Source organism: Crocodylus porosus, unplaced genomic scaffold (assembly GCF_001723895.1).
Source record: "Crocodylus porosus isolate Cpor-Errol unplaced genomic scaffold, CroPor_comp1, whole genome shotgun sequence".
Taxonomy (NCBI): domain Eukaryota; kingdom Metazoa; phylum Chordata; order Crocodylia; family Crocodylidae; genus Crocodylus; species Crocodylus porosus.
In genome coordinates this window covers 18,661,899-18,679,104 of record NW_017728928.1, presented here as the reverse complement: position 1 = coordinate 18,679,104, position 17,206 = coordinate 18,661,899, and the positions used below count along the sequence as shown (strand labels likewise).

At 48.3% G+C, this 17,206-nt stretch overlaps 1 protein-coding gene across 2 annotated transcripts in view; it reads left to right on the top strand.

Annotated features, from left to right (window-relative positions):
• The window catches only part of TEKT3 (tektin 3), a 186,808-nt gene that overhangs the window by 71,411 nt on the left and 98,191 nt on the right, over positions 1-17,206 (top strand). Inside the window, exon 1 of one of the 2 annotated variants that reach the window (XM_019542736.1) lies at positions 9,169-9,263. The exons of the other annotated variant lie outside the window; for it this stretch is intronic. The gene's annotated coding sequence lies outside the window, so the exon portion shown is untranslated. Of the gene's footprint in view, positions 1-9,168; positions 9,264-17,206 lie in introns of those variants that run through there. 2 annotated transcript variants of the gene reach the window in all.

Genomic DNA, 17,206 nt, shown 5'->3' with positions numbered 1-17,206 from the left:
CAGATATAAGCCAGGTGCTATGTGCCTTGTTGAAGTGAAGTACTTGCTGACTTCACATATGGGTTTCATAGTTGCTAGGGTCAGAAGGGACCTCAAAGGATTATCGAGTCCGACCCTCTGCCAGCAGCAGGAAAAAGTGCTGGGATCATGTGACCCCAGCCAGGTGCTTGTCCAGTCTCCTTTTGAAGACCCCCAAGGTGGGGGAGTGCACCACCTCCCTCGGAAGCCCGTTCCAGAGTCTGGCAACCCTCACCGTTGAAAGGTTCTTTCTGATGGCCAACCTAAATATACTCTCCATCAGCTTGTGGCCATTATTTCTGGTTATTCCAGGGGGTGCTCTGGTAAACAGAGCACCTCCTATTCCCTGCTGCCCTGCCACCTCCCCTTCCTCTTTCCCCAGCCCCCAGATGAATTTGCATACTGCCACAAATCTTCTTTCCTTATAGGGCCTTCCCTGCAGGCCTCTAACTATATGAGTAGCCCTCCTCTGCACCCTCTCAAGGTTGTCCACATCCTTTCTGAATTGTGGTGCCCAGAATTGGATGCAGTACTCCAGCTGTGGCCTGACCAGTGCTGCGTAGAGGGTGAACATCACCTCCCTGGACCTGTTCATGATGCACCTACTAATGCATGATAAAGTGTGGTTAGCTCTGCTAATTACTTCGTCACATTGATGACTCATGTTCATCTCGGAGTCGACAAAGACTCCGAGATCTCTTTCATCCACTGTGCTGCTGAGAAGGTCATCCCCCAACCTATAGGTGTGCTGCTGATTCCCTCTCCCAGGTGCAGCACCTTGCACTTGTCCTCGTTGAACTGCATCCTGTTCAGATCTGCCCACTTCTCTAACCTGTCCGCGTCCACATGGATTCAGTTTCTTCCCATTGGTGTGTTTGCTTTGCCCCAGAGTTTGGTGTCGTCTGCGAATCTGGATGCTGAAGAAGATGTTGAACAGCACTGGCCCAAGGACTGAGCCTTGGGGGACCCCACTGCCCACATCTTTCGAGGTCAATACTGACCCATCCACCACCACTCTCTGGGTGTGACCCTTAAGCCAATTTGCCACCCACATGACTGTGTACTTCTCTATGGCACAGCCGTTCAATTTGTTTATAAGAATCGGATGGGATATTGTGTTGAAGGTCTTCTTAAAGTCCAAGTAGATGACATCTACCTTGACTCCTACATCTAAGCTTTTAGTGACCTTGTCATAGAAAGAAACAAGGTTAGTAAGGCAAGATTGACCTGCTATGAACCCGTGCTGGTTGCCCTTCAGCATAATATTACCTGCTGGACTCCTACAAATGTGATCCTTGAAAATCTTTTCAAGGATTTTCCCAAGGATAGAGGTGAGACTAACTGGACTATTGTTACTAGGATCCTGCTTCCTCCCCTTCCAGCCCCAAGATGGTGAGCTACCAGCAGGTCGAGGGGCCTGGTCCCTCCCTCTGCAGTGGCAGCACCCCCCAGGGTCACCCAGGTGAGCTGGTAGCAGGCCAGAGGTAGCACCCAGCCTGATCTAACTGTACCCCAACCCTGAGTTGGGGCACCAGCACTGTGGAGGGAAGGACTGGGGACCCCTGCAGCTCAGGCGACACTTGGCCCACTGGCAGCTTGTCCCCGGCTGTGGGGGAGGCAGGCAGTCACTGCCCAAAAAGTAAAAAAAAGTATCAGACCCCTCACCACTTCTGCCTTCAGCAGGTGCCTGCTGAAGGCAGAAGCAGTGAAGGGCCCGAATCTTTTTTTCACAGAGCCTGCCTACCTCTCCCACAGCCGGGGGGGGGGGGCTCATTAACCCCTTTGTCCCCCGGGAGCTGGGGGGGGGGGCACAGTGAACTCCTGCAGGAGGTGGTGGTGCTGTTGCCAGCGGGAGCACGGTAGTGGCAAGTGGGGAGGTCCCTCAGGCAGCCGCAGCGCTGTCAGTGGTGGGGGTGGCGAGTGCCGACCAGTGGTCGGCGACCACCCACAGATGCCGTTGGCAATGGCCACCTGCAATTGCAAACCACCCGCAGGCACCACCCACAATGTCGGTGGCAGAGGGGGGTGGCAAGCGGTAACTGCCTGCAGGCACCACCAGCGGTGTCGGCAGTGCCTTTTTGCAGGGGGTGCACCTCCATGCTCAGGCAGTGCACGTGCACCTGTGTGCACCCCCTGTGCCTCACCAGTGGGTGAGCTGACAGCTGCACCATTGTAATTTGCAAAGTTACAAACTAAACTGCATCTGGATGTAATTTAGTTTGTCATGATGCAAAGTCATTTAAGACTCCCCAAAGTCTTGCACATGTACACTCTGACACCATTAAGCCATGCAAAGTGACATTTTCATTACGTGTACACGTTAATGGTGTTACACGTACAAGCGCCTGTCGATGATAAGAGGATGGCTAGAATAGTGCTTGGGCATTGCCTAACCTTTGTCCTGCTGGTTAGGGCAGGTATCCTGCATCCTGGGCAAGCTCCCTAACCACAAAGCTGTTGGATGAGAATGTGGGATAGGTTCCCCCTCTTCTCCTCCACCATTTGACTTCCAGCAAGCACGTGTGCAAGGTGATACTGCTTGCCAGAAGGCAGAATGGAACCCCAAACTGTGCACAAGTGCCAAAAACCAGCATTCGTGTGGCTGTGTATGAGCAGTTTAGCCTCGAGTTCACACACAATTAAGGTGGAGTAGGTAATACACTGTAAATTCACACCCTGTCCTATAACATCCCCATGTAGGCATGCCCTACAGTGACAGCTTGAAGCGCATTGAAGGGGGGGGTGGAAATTTTGCAGTTCACAACATAGATAAATGAGGTGAAGTTGAACTATGTGTGATCACATTCCTGGTTTTAGCTCTAAAGCAGGGTTCACTAGAGAAGGCAGAAAAATGGTAAGAAGCTTGCTTACTGGCTGATGTGAAATAAGAGCTGTCCGATGCAGAAAGTGCAATGAAAATGGAACTTGGGCTTGCACTTAGCTGAAACCAGGCAGTGTAACTCTAAACCATTTAAGCAATCTGGAGTGAAGCCAGATGAGCTGTGGTTAAGCAGGACTCATCTCTCAGAATCCGTTACACATTGATTGATAAAAAAGGAGAGAGAAAGCTAGGCGAGTGCTGTTGTATCCGGTGTGCGTCCCTGCATACAGTATACGCTCCAAGAATTATGAGTCACCAAAGGGGTTAGTTCAGCATGTGGTGAAGTAAAGAAATACTCGACAGAGCCAAGCAGGATGAGAGATCTCCAGAGGAGTAAAAAAGCAGAGGAATTCTTGTAGAAACGATGGGCCCAGAGAAGGCCAAAAATCACTAATTCCACCAGCCCAGCAGACCATAAGATTTTGAATTAGTCTGTAGCTGAATTTGGGTTTTTTTTCCTCAAGTGCAAAGCTGTAGCTGGCCCCGAGCAATATGAAATGGAGGGAAAGGTTAATACAGGCCTGATTTAGTACAGACTGGGAATCAAAGGTGAAATGTTGCTCAGTTGTAACTAGGAAGTCCAGGTGCTTCCTAGAAAGCCTTTCAGAGCAGGCCAAGCTGGTGAAGAATCAGGCGGAGATGTTAGGGGATTGTGAGAAACACTACAATAAATTATGCCTAGGTCTGCCTGGCATTTTTCACCAGGACAAAAGATAGGTGTTGAAATTGCCGTTTTCACACGTGGGTTCTTCCTGCCAGAGACACAGTCACTCTGCCTGTAGCGGGCTACAAAGCTGCTTTCTTTCCCTTCCCAGAGGCTGTGCCAGAGCACAGTTGCGCCATTCCACTCTCAGGAATGACTCTGCCTCAGTAGGAGCTTGGTATGATGTCAATGTTTCGAGTGGGTGAAGCAGAGGAGGCAAAAATAGATATTTAGACATTTTTCCTGTTCTGTTTGAAAGAGAATATTTATAGTCCTCTGCATAAACACAAGCGTTCTTTGTGAGTCCACTGCCAATGGTGTTGTGCGTTTCTTTCCAACGCAGTGCTCAGACAGCATGTTATCCCGTTGTACACTTGTTTCCTATTTCTGAGGCCTAATCTGAGCCAGTCACCACAAGCCTTGGGAGACCTCTCCATCTCTCTGTGCAGCACGCAGGGCAGCACTATTTTCTTAAGGGAGCGCCTGCCAGTTCTTTTTCTGCACGTTCCCAAGACTCACTTTAAGAAAATCATAGTAGCATAAGAGTGATGCTGGACCATCATAGGATGGTCAAGAAATTATGTGAGTCGCAAGGATTTTTAGAGTGATATCTTTTATTGGACCAACTATGTAGTTGGGAAAAAGTTAGACAAACTTTCAGATACAAGATGTTATTCATCAGGTCTAGTCCAGACTCTGAGATGCTGAACAACAGCTCAACGCTTTCATGTGTCTCCAGCTAAGCACCCAAATGTGAAGGTGCTCAAGGGTACTAGGCACTTGTGAAAATCTTGACATCCGAACAGCACGTGGGCATGCGCGTGGTACCAAACGGGGAGATGCAGCCCTCGTGATTCCTGTCTGATCAGGAACAACCAACTGAAAACACCATGCTTCAGGTTTTGGTTTCATTTCAGTTGTAACCACAGAACATTACTTGTGAGTCTGTGCTAACTGTCCTGTCCTTAAAGAAGCAGCCTTGCTGCAGCAATATGCTGCGTTAGTCTCACAGTGACAGTGAACATCAAAGATGATGCAGTGCTGGTGAAATGTGATAGATTGGTAATTAGAAAGACTAAAAATCTCTTTGCATCCACAGAGTGGGGACAGCAGAGACTTTGGTGGTGAAAGATTTCTCCTCCTGTCACCAAATCAGTGTCCCAACTCTGAGCATCGCAGACAATTGTGTTGTGACCCATTATACTGCTGGCAATGCTTCATGTACATATGGGGACAGATTCTCATTAGGTAGAAACTAGAGTGTAATCCAAGGTGATGTGCTTTATACTAAACTGTATGTGAGGGACAGTAATCAAGTACTGTAAATTGTCTATCTATCCAGAGTTTTATCATGTCAAATCAATAGCAATAGTAAAGTACCTTGTGCCATGGGGAATCTAGAATTTTGAAAACACATATAACACAACACACATTTTTCTCCAAGTAAAAAGAAACTAGAATCTTAACTAATATGCTAGGGGCCTAGGGCTATACTATTCAGTTTAAGATTGAAATAAAAACAAATATAATTTTACTGGAATGGCTATTAATTTGCTATATCTTATGTATAAAAATGCAACAAACTAGGCAAAAATGCTCAAAATATTGTTTCTTTAGTTTTGGTGTCATTAGGATAAAATGTACATCTCTTTCAGATTTATTAAAAATATCTATCCTTCTTGAACACCTTGACGGTGTATCCAGTGCTTCACTGAAAGTTATCTCCGCACCTGAGTTGATGTTCACTTGAGTTAATGTTTCCACATCTGAGTTAATGTTTTTAGCTAGAGTTAGCTGTATGTGCAAAGCTGTGAAATAGGAGCTTTATTAAGAGGAGCCGCTAACAGACAGCAGAATCGCAAGAGAAAGGATAGCTTGATTAGTGGAACATCAAGACTACTAAAAAGGAGAGCAGGTCATTAACACTCTAAATCAGGGGTGGGCAGTTATTTCAGGTGAAGGGCCACTTGCCAAGTTTTGGCAAGCCAACAAGGGCCACATGGGTAGCTCCACCTCCAGTCCCAAGATAGTGACCAGGAAGCCCTGCCCCCTAACCCCTGCCCCTTGCCACCAGAAGTGCCCCACATTGCCCCCCAGAAGTACTCCTTTCAGCAAGGGGTTTTGCCATCTCTGAACCAGAAAATTACCAAATTATATTCTAAAAATCAAACGTACTACAACATTCAATAATTTCACTTAAAAAAAATTTGTCCTGATTTACATGTGGTTGTGTAGTGTACATAGAGGTGATAGTATACTAGCTGAAAATGAAGTGTTATTCTTGTATATTGTGTGTGTGTGTGTGTGGTATAGGTTTGTGGGTATGTGGGGTGTGTGGGATTTGTGGGTAGGTGGATAGTATGGGGGTGTAGGTGTGTGGGTAGGTGGGTATGGGGGAGGGTGGCTGGGGATGGCTTTGTGAGGGGTTGTGAGTGCATGGGGGGAGGGTGGCTGGGGATAGTTGTGGTTTGCATGGAGCGGGGAGGGTTTGCCCACAGCCTGCTCTCCCCCAAAACAGGCAGAGTCCCCATAGCGCTCCTGCAAGCTCGGGCCCTATGCTCCTGAGACTCCTGGCCCTGGGGCACTGGCACAGGCCCTGTGCTCCTGCTCACTGCCACTTGCCCCCATCTGCCATTGCTACCCTTCTCCGTTTCCACCCCAGCGGCTCTGTCACCACATCCCAGTTGCTCCTGCAGTCCCAGCACCACAGCTGGGAACCATGTGAAGCCAGAGCACTGGTAGGGCCCAGAGTAGAGAGGCAGGAGCACGGGGCCTGGGCTACCAGGAGCTCTATGGAGCTGGGCTGGCTCCTTCCTCTCCCTGCTTGAGCAGCGCAGCCCAGCTCCATGCTCCTGCTGCCTTGCTCTGGGCGCTGTCAGCATTGGCCCTGGTGCACCAGTGTGGTCCCTGTGCTCCCACCCAGCTGTCACTGCCCTCCATGCACCTGCTTGCTGCTCCTTCCCCCTGCCTGCTACAGCCATTTCCCTGCTGACCCCCTGCCCACTTCACTTGGGCATCACGTGGTTCCCAGCTGCAATGCCAGGACCACAGCTGGCTCTGAGGACTGAGGCAATTGCCCACAGTCCTCCCCTGCCTCCTTCCCTCCTCCTTCTCATCTGTATTTCCCTCAGTGCAGGGAGGCAGGAACAGTCCCAGGCCAGAAGCCCCTGCTAGGCAGAGGCTTCTGGCAGGGGCTCAGGGTGCAGGGTGGGGGGCTGAAAGGGAAGGAGTGGGTTTGGGCTGGACTTGGTGCTGTGGCTGTTTAGTTCTGCCACTGGCTCCACTTGGGTACTATTGACCCTGGCTCCTGTCATTTTTGACAGGCAGCCAGGGGCAGATAAATATAAATTTTCTATGGGCCCTGTGGTCTGGATAGAATGGCCTGGTGGGCCAGATCTGGTTTGTGGGCTGTATTTTGCCTGCCTCTACTCTAAATGAAGAGTTTAGAAGGAATCAAGTAGATTATAATGAGCCATGAAGTCGAGTGATTCCCTCACCGCTGCCTGAATAGAAATGCTGCTGCCACTGCCAGGCAGTTGGTTTTAAATTTTGGGTACAGCAGGAATCAGTGTGTGTGTGTGTGTGTGTGGGGAAGGCGGGGGTTGTTTTTGTTTTTTTTACAGCTGACATTGGCTAGAAGAAAACCAGTGCCTCCATCCCTGCCTAGCATAATTAATAGAGCCTCTGGTACTTTTCCTTTGATCCAGTCAGAATTCTGCTTGAGGTAAGTGGTGGTTTTGGGGTAAGTAGGTGTCCTTTCACAAACGGGAAGGTATTCTACCATTTTCTAAAGCTGGTCAGACTCTGGCCTGACCTAATCATCTCTGGTACTATGCTGCTTGGCATGGGCGACTGGTGCCACCTTAGTTAGGGGGGCATGTGCCCCCCCAGAGACCAGTCAGCAGCACAGCCAATCTCGCTGACCGGGGGGTCCCTCCACAGTAAAAGTCACCAACTAGGAAGTGGCCGTGGTGCTCCCAGAAGTGGCCACGATGCTACGTCTGGCACTCCCAGTCCCCAGCTAACACCCACAGGGGGGCATTGGCGCTCCCACCTGCTCCCCCTGCCCATCGCCTAAGCAGGGAGTGTGGTTGGTCAGGGGAGCACCAACACTCTCAGGGGGTGAACGTGCACTCTGGTGCACCCCCTATGCATTGCCACTGCTACTTGGCTAAGTATTGGTGTTGAAGACTGGGCAAACTGTTGTGTCTAAGCAGTGTGTGGGTATGGTTTTCTGAAAAGGTCAGCAACTGTTTCCACTAATAATACTCCTCCTTACATAAAATAGATCAGAACCTAGAATATTGCCTTGAGGGACTTGGTCCTAGAGCGAATGTCCTACCGGATAGATCGTGCACACACTCACACACATATATACATATGTGTGCACATGCACACACACACTTTTTGAGGGCCAAATTCTGATGCCCCTATTGAACAGCACTGTGTCCCAAGATCATTCCTATTCACTTTTATGTGGCTACAACCAGTGTAAATTTATACTCGATCTGTAATAGATAGAAAGAACTGTCTCTTTCATCCAGCTGTCCCTCCACTCAGAAAAACAGGCCTGATGAACATCCATACAAAGATCATGGGATGCTATGTCAGATGAAACTTTTCACAACATGTGGTTCCAAGGGTGAGTCTCATATAGGCTGCCAAAGGAAAGATCTTGCCATCACACTGACATCAGTCCTTAGCTTGACCTTTGGCCTGTACTAATGGTACACAAAATTACATTCCTATGACTTGTCTCATGTAACTTGATTTATGTGCAGACTCATTATATCCCTGTATTGGGTAGGGAGGTTGCTCCTGACTCCAAATTTGTCTCTGCCATGGTGAGCACTACTTTCTGCGTTCTATACTCCCCCCCTGCTCAAACAATCAGTGCTTCAGCTGAAACAGGAATTGGGGGGGGCTGGAGCACCATCTTGCCCTCTGCATGCCTCCATCACATTCCTCGCATTTTAGTTCCTTTTCTGCAGATGCAAAAACGAAGTCATTAAGGGGTCAGAGGAAACCGACACAACTTGAATTTCCTCAAATGCTCAGGGCTCAGCCCTGACTGGGCTATAGGTGCCGGGTGCATGAAAACTGCAAGTGCATGCTATATATGCTACTTGTAAAGTGTAACTGCTGATGGGGCAGCTCCATAAAATCATTCAGCCTGATGCATTTGTCTTCAGGAAGGAAACCAGCTGTTTTACAAGTACTTTGGTATTTGCCTACCTGCATTAAATTGACTCTGGACTTCTGTATAGTCTGGCATGGGAGTGAATGTGGCAGGTGAATCTTATCCTTTGTAACATCTTCTGTCACTACCTTTCCACAATGACCAGTTCCCTGGTGTTTCTTTCTCCCTCCTATCTGTTATCTCTGCCTCCCTGCTGCATTTCAGTTTGGATCCCTGCCACATCAGTGAGTGTTGTTCAAAGTACATGTGAAATGCTGTGTTTTACATCTAGTTCGCTTATGTGGGAATGAGGGTCCGAGGAACAGGGCAAGGAGGAGTCAGGCAACGAGTACAAAAGCTTCCTTCACCTGTTCATTCACTTCTGCCCCTTGCACATATGAGATGGAGATCAGCTGGGTAGACCTGAGATAAGGTGATTTATTTTCCATTTTAGTGGACTAAGATGAATTCTGCAGAACTGGGTGAGTGTTAGAGATGGTCAGTTTTCAAATTTCTGCCCCCGGGGAAATTATGAATTGGGGAGGGGGACGGGGGGGACAGTAACCGTGGAAAGGAACAAAACCAAATAACAAGTTTGTCCATGGCAGAAGGATTTGGAAATTTCATCTTGCCTTTTCAGAAAAGTTTCCAGGGCTTCCTGAGCTGCCCAGAATCCCAGCAGCCCACCCAGTGGGGCACCGGCAGTTCAGGAAATCCAGGAGATGAGCAGCTCAGAGAGTCCAGGACCATAGGAGTCTTTCCTCCCAGACTTTTGAGGAGCCACCAGCCTAGAAACAATGGGAGCCCAGGTCTGGGAAAGTCTGCTTGGTCTTCCTGAGGATGGACCAGGCTCCCTTGTAACCCACCAGCCAGGTTGCTGAGCAGCAGGCAACCCACAGGTCTACAAATGGCTGTCCAGAGGGACATCCAGACTCTCGAACACATGGGATTTTTCCTGCAGAACCTTTCAGTTTTGCAGAAAGTGAATGTTTAGTTGGCAAATTGGTCTGATGGAAAATTCCCAGCCAGCTCCAGCGTGTCTGTTAGAACAATCTGCAGCCTAATTTCATTGCCCAGCTGAAAAACACAGTATGACAACACACAACAAAAACAGATGTAACCTCTGTATTATGGAGGGAAAGCTGAAGGTAGAGAGAATACTAGCATTTTAAGGAAGCAGTGCGCAATGCAGAAGGAGGTCCAACTGAAGATTGGGAGGCAAGCCTTTCCTTGTTCGGAGGAGCGCATACAATGCTGCTTTAGGGCAGAGCTAAAAAGGGACTTGCCTGCCCATGGTTCCCTTCTGTTTACTACAGTTGTAACATCTGATCTGCTGGCGAGAGGGGAAGGAGAGTCTGCTGTAGTAGCAGAGCTAGGGATGACGAGACTGATTTGGTAAAAAGCTGAATATCCACAGGGTGTTACTGCGAGGTCAAACCACTAACATGTGCAGTCCCATACAACCAAATAAAGTAAGCTGCATCTCCAGAGCTAGTACTGGCATTCTTCAGGGAAACAGATTACAGCCCTAATGTCAGGGTTCCTATTATAGCGGGCACAGCAGCACGGAGGGGAACAGTCTGTCAGATGCTCAGCATTTTTTGGCCTCCTGAACGGAGGCGGTTGTAGAGCGGGGATGCACGTGCTGTTCTGTTCTGTATTCAGGCTCTGCTCCCTCCCCCAACCCTCGCTGCTGGGATCTGGGAGAGGTTGTCCCTTGAGCAAAGGAACTGAGATCAATCGGGGGGGGGGGGTAGATCTCCAGCCAGTGCCTACTGAAATCAGAGGCTGTGTGTAGACAAAATGAGGGGCATATATGTATGACACTTTAAAGTGGGTTTAAGTGCTTTTGCACCACTTTAACAGTGTTGGTATTTGCCTGTGCGGGCAGGGTATTGTACAGTAATTCCAGATGCTGTAGCAAATTTTGTGGTGTAACACGCCTTCAGTGACTTGGGGCGCAAACTAAAATTCCTCTGAGGAGAATCTACCCCGCTATGATTGATCTCCTCTGAGGAGTTTTAGTTTGCTGCCCTACAGCCGTGGAGCGAAGCACCGGGCTCTGTGCAGCTCTGTGGCTCTGCAGGAAGCCCTGCAGGCAGCCTGGCAGCAGCCCAGGAAGGCAGGCTCCACCCAAGAAAAGCAGCAAGCCTGATTTTTTGGTGGTGTTAGTTTTTCCCCCTGGAGCCTGCCTGCCTGAACATCGCGGCGGCCCGATGCTTTCCTCCATGGCCGCAGTGCCCCCCGGGACTGCCTGAGCCGGGTGCCCGTGGGCAGGGGCTGCCCGGGGGGTGCTGCCGGTGCCACAAGGGAAGCATCGGCCCTGCCCTGCAGCCCAGGGACCACTCCACCTGCTGGCAGCTCGCCCTCCTCTCCCTACCACCGGAGAGGCAGGTAAGTTCAGGTGTGTGCATGACATGGGGGTTTAAAGGGCCCTAAAGGGAGGTAGTGTTTTTAAAAACCCACCACTTCAATTTAGGGCCCCCATTTCATCTACACACGCCTAGAGGCATGAATCTGACCAAGAGCATACAAAATCTTATGCTCCCCAGAAATCAAAAATTAAGGGCTGGTGTTGTTTCCTGTGGGTGCCAACGGGGTTTGGAGTATAAAGGATCAGGTGAGAGAAGGCGTGTGTCAGCAAACCTCTCCATCACTTATTAATAGTGAAGGAAGACATGTTCCTCCTCAGCAGCATGATGTACATCCGCTTTCCTGGCTTTCTAGCATCTGGCTGGGATCCTTCCAACCTGCAGGTCTCTCTGTAGGAGAGTCTCTGGGAATCCATTTAGGTTCCCTTATGCATAGGGACCCGTCCTAGACCATACAGACAAGACCTGAGGGTAGGGAATGGCCTGACCAGAGGCAGGAGAAAGAGACTGATCATCCGGGTCAGTGGTCCTATTCAGATGGGGAAGGATTACTCGCATACCTAACAGCTAGAGGATCAAATCCATCAGCAACCCACAAACCTCAAGCAGGTATTTAGTGACCAGTGATGACACTGAGAAGCTGTAGGGAGAAATCTTTGCTTTGCAATCACACTTCTCCTGTTCCAGGGGGTTCTGACTCCACCATAGAGGTTTGTCACCCAGACCTGACATCGGCACACGCTGACCCTGTAGCAGAGTCGATGGCATGCCACCCTGCTGCGGCTTCTGCCGCTGTCAAAAGAATTCCACCCTCTGTGTTGGCACCCTGGGGTGGTTTTTAGCAGCTTCAGGAGATAGATGGCATACCAGCCACCCACAGAAATAATCCGTCAGCTAAAAACAGCCAGAAGACTGAGGAGTGTATAAATAAGTTCTGTGTCTGACTGCTGCCGCATCCTACACTTTCTGCTGCAAAGAAGAAAAAGGATCATCGTACGTTACATTTGTGTTAGATGCTCTGTTTCATCACAATAAAGTAGGCTGGCAGCTAAGCTTTACTTCCTTTCTTCCTTTCTTTTTCTTGTTTTATTTCTCTTGCTATTCCATGCTCTTTCAACTAGTCCCAAAATGAGTGTTTATTAATTGAATGAATGTCTATTATAATAATAACAGAATAAATGCAAAGATATCAGATTTACCCAAAGAACCTTTTCTGCCTATGTCCGTAGACCAACTTGGCTACAACCTGTATCACGATACTGAGAGGATCCTGATGCAATCCCAAGAGGTACTTTGCATATGAAAGTGGCTTCTGGGCAACCTGTGCCTGAAGAAAGGACACTGAGCACCTCATAGCACTGAACCTGTGCCCTTTTCTCCCACTGTTGTGCATGGCAGTGGGAGTGAGAGGGGAGGGTAAACTCTATGGCAGGTGTACCACATCTCCACAAGTGTGTACCTGCATCCTCCACAAGTGTGACTCCAACCCCCTTCCACTCCATTTGCTGCCCTGCTTTCTGCTTCCTGCCCTGTCTACCACTGTTCTCCCTGCTCCCTCCAAATCTGCCACATGCCACACACACAGGCTGCCCAGGCCACCAGTACATGTGTTGGCCACCCCTGGCATATGGCATACATCAGCTTAATAAACTAATTAAAAGAAGAGGGTAGTTATGCTACTCCAGTAAGCTGTAGCAAGACAAGGACTATGCAGGGGAATTCATCCATCTAAGTTCCCTGTGTCCAGATGTGATTCCGGAGCCCCTGCCTGTTGCGGGGCCTAGCTCCACGGGGGCGTCTCTGCATCACTGTGCAGATGGGTTAGAAAGTGAAAAACAGGCTGGGCACAGTACTGCTCTCAGTTACGTTGCATGTAGTCAGAGGCTGCAATGCCTGAAGATCTGTGTCTTGGCTAGCTTGGTGAAGATTGGATACTATTTTATGTACAGATGGCCCCTTTGCAAACCTAAGCCTTTGAATCTTGGGGTACTGCTAGTTTTGAGGCTGAGGCTTTCTCACTGGTCAGCTCTATGTCCTGAACTTGAGGTAATTTTGATGGGGCTGTGGGACTGAGCTGCAGAGCCTCATCCATGCTCTAATGCTAACTTCTCCAGGTCACTCCTGTCTATTTTCCTTCTAAACTTTAAAGGATTCTGCAGGGATTTTTCCTGGCAAAAGCTCTAGCTGTCTTGACGCATTAAATTGCTATTGATCTCTCACAGATGGAAGCAGTTTCTCTGCTTTGTAGCTGATGCTTTTATCAGGGGCCATTGGAAACACAGGGTGGCTGAGCTGAAATACTCTCCCAGAACATAATCTCTCTCTGTGACCTCACCAGCTGTTCTGGGCTGCCGGTCAACCTCCTTAGGATGGATTAATGATAAAGTACAATGAGCATAATGAGAGCTATCATTTCCATTGGAGAGCTAATCTGTAATGAAAACAGCAATAAAGAGCTGAGTCATTCTCTAATGGATAAATACATAGGGTCTCCACAGACACAAATGTCTAGATGGAGGACAGCGTGCAAGAAAAGGTGTCACTGAAAACACAGGCAGTGTGAGGGTTTCTCAGCGTGTCCACTAGAATGTTTCCTCCCTTGAGGTTTTTATTATATCATGATGCAGAAAGCATTGAGCGAGCATTTATAGATTGGCTGATGTAAAGTGTGAGATGAGTGGATCATAATTGTCATTTCTGGCCTTAAAATTGACTCTGCGAATAGCAATCATAATACTGCTTTGCCTCCCTGGAGTGACTGATGCCCAAAGATATTAGTGATCAAAGTCCTCCAGCCTCCCTTGGGATTGGAGAATTATGAACATGCCTAGCCCTCAAGGAAAAAGCCCCTCGATTGGTATAAAATAGCCAGACTTCTGTATGTTCTTTGAATGATGCTATAAAGTGGCAAAATATATCCCATCTATGGAATTGTAAAGGGCGGCCCCCACAGAGGTTCTTATTCACTATTCAATTCTGGTTGCAGTAGTTGAAAGGATTTTCTACAGGTTAATGGTTTGACCCTCCTGTGGTGTTGAGGACTTTCTGGGATATGTTAGAGTGATCTTCACACCCAGGAAGCAGTGGGCAGTCAGCACTTTACAGGATCAGGCCCAACCCAGAAAGTGTGGATATAGAACCCCATGTGAATTTGTGAAAGACTAGATTGAGGGCTATGGTTTAGGTTTATCACTTATCTCAGATACCGTGTGATGGGCATGGAGATCGTTGATGACTAGAACTGTCCTTAGGACCCAATCAGCAAAGCGCCTGGGTGTGGGTTTTCCATTAGGTGTGTGTGTAGTTCCGAAAGGGTTCAGGGCATAGGCATGAACATGTACTTATGTGCATTACTGAATCCAGTTTCTTGAGAATCTAAGAATTACATATGATCTACCCATATTAGTGCTACCAGAGAGGGGTGGAAAATAACCAGTAAAACACTTTTTTTTTAGCTTAGGAATCAGCTCAGTGACTGACACTCCCTGCAAAGAATGCCACAGCTTCATGCCATGTGCTGGCTCCTAAGGAAGACTGCAGCTGACCTGTGCAATGGGACTGGAAACCTGTGCCACATGTTTCATTTGAAAAGTCACCATCACTTTGTTCTGGCCAATGCCTGGATGCAAAAATGCGGTGTCTCATTAGACATCCATTTTCATGTTCAAAAGGTAGAAAATCTCAAATGTCTGAGGTTTTCAGTACCAATTAATGTACAGCCAGAAATAAATCTGAATAACAGTGTTTATTTTTGTCTTTTTGCTTAAAAGTAGGAAAATGTCAGTGGCAAATCATGTCATATCATTTTGCAGGTTTTTCATGAAACTCAGCCACATCAGCCATTTTAAAAGAAGTTTTAAGAAAACCTTAAAAGGAGGAATTTGATTTGATTTCCCTTTAAAAAAAAATAAAAAAATTGGAGCCTTTGGTTTCTGGCCTGTGAAAATCCCCTTCACAGTAGTCTAATGCCTGCAGTTAGTTTAACATTGCAGCTAATCTGCTTTGAAAGGAACTAAAGGTGAAGTTACATGTTGCACTTAAACCACACCAAGGATATTTCAAATGCAAGAGTCCACATGTTAAAGCTTGTTACCCCATGCTAAGTGCCCTCTACTTGTCTCAGAGTTACACCACTTCAGGCGAGGATTAACTCTGGGCTGTGCTACTTAGCTCATGTTAAGGTAACTTCAGTCTACGCCACACAAATAAAATGAGCAATTTTCAGTCCTCCAGCAACTCAGGATGCACTGCTCCTAGCCTCCCTCCCACAAAAACAAGGATAGACCCTAGGGCCACGTCCACACATGGTGTGGACGTTTGGTTCCCCAGGGACAACTAGTGACAGCGCACCTTGTGCCATTGCTAGTTGTCCCCAGGGAACGCCTGTGCCACGTGACCTCTGGTGCGTGGCAAATTACCCCAGGAGCAGTAGTGGAGGCTGGGGTCAGCACTGGGCTGGCCCCAGAAGCCTTACCTAGGGTCCTGGGGGCCTCCTGGGGCTGCAGCAATGGCGATTCAGCCACATGAAGCCTGGCCAGCAGCTGCAGGACAGCTCCATCCAGTCCGGCTCCACTTTTGAGCGACGTGCGCTGCTTGGGCGTGTGCCATTCTGCTTTTTTTCTCCACAGGTTTTTCTGACCCCTGGATATCCAGGGGCCAACTCCTCCCTTGCCCCCCACCCCCCGGCGCTGCTCCCTTGCAGCACGGAGAATAACTGAACATGCGGTATGTGGTGCAGCAGATGGGTCTGCTGCACCACATACTACACAGCCACACTCATCTGGATGTGGTCTATGTGTCCTGGCTTCTAGCCATGCTCCTATAGTAAGAAGTTAGAGCTATGCAGGCAAGAAACAGTATTAACCTTTAACGTGTGACTGCTCACGGCACGTTCCAACTTTAGTACTGCTTAATGTTCCACAGACTTAGTATGGTCTGAGTGTAACATGCAACTTCACCCCAAGGCCTTAGTTCTGCATATCAGCTCTTCCACTTAAATCAAGGTCATTACCTGACTAGATAATGCTAAGCATGCACGTAACTGTTTGTAGGATCTGCTCTTATCTTACATGCTAAGTTGAACTGACTCTCCGCATTTAATCTGACCCAGTGATATCTTTTTCCTTCAATCTCTTACTGCCTTTATCAGGGATGAGAACCTGAGAGTCCTTTGCAGATATTTATGAAAGTGTCTTTGGTACCCTCGTATGCTGTAGGCAAGTACGGTACCATTATTCCACAGGGGAATAGGTGTAGAGACATTTGTTGACTTAGTCATGACCACAGAGAGGTTAAAATTGGAAACATGACCCATCTCGACTGGTTCTGCTCCTTTATCTTAACTCTCTCTCCCTTGGGAAAGCCGTAAGAGTGCACTTAAAATGGTCCAGAAATAATTTTTTGTCTGTAAAAAAAATCAAGTTCTTTTGAAAATACAAAAATCATCGTGTAGTGGGCTTTTTAATTTGTTTTCAGCAACCGAAATGCTTCAATACTGGGGTTTTTAGAGGGCCAAAATATTTTCATTGAACATGATTTTTCCCACAAAAACTTTCATTTTAAGCATAACCCATTTGTGGCTCATATTCTCTTGTTGAAAAAAAAGTGGTGGCCATTAGGGCTGTGTAAAGCTTCGGGTGGTGATTTGATTTGGAGGAGATTTGGCTCTATTTGGTGGCCAAATCTCCAGACCCGAATTGAATCGGTGGACCAATTAAAAGGTCCGAATTGATTCAAAGCTCCCCGAAGCTTCGGAAAAGATTGGGCGAACTTTGATGATTTGGGCAGTCCTTGGTGGCTGCAGCAGGGAGCTGGAGCTGGAGCTGGACTCGGAGCTGGTAAGTAGGGGGCTGGGGGGGGGCTGGAGGAGAGGGGAAGGGACCATGAGGGGACCTCTGCCAGGCTGCATCCCCTGCCCGCTCTCCCCCAGTCCCCCATGACTACCCTGCCCACCCCAGCTCCCAGTGCTTTAAAAAATAGCCCCCATTCACTGGGCACTGCTGGGCGGGGGGGTGATCCCAGCTACCTCCCCACTGCTCCATGCTACATGGGGG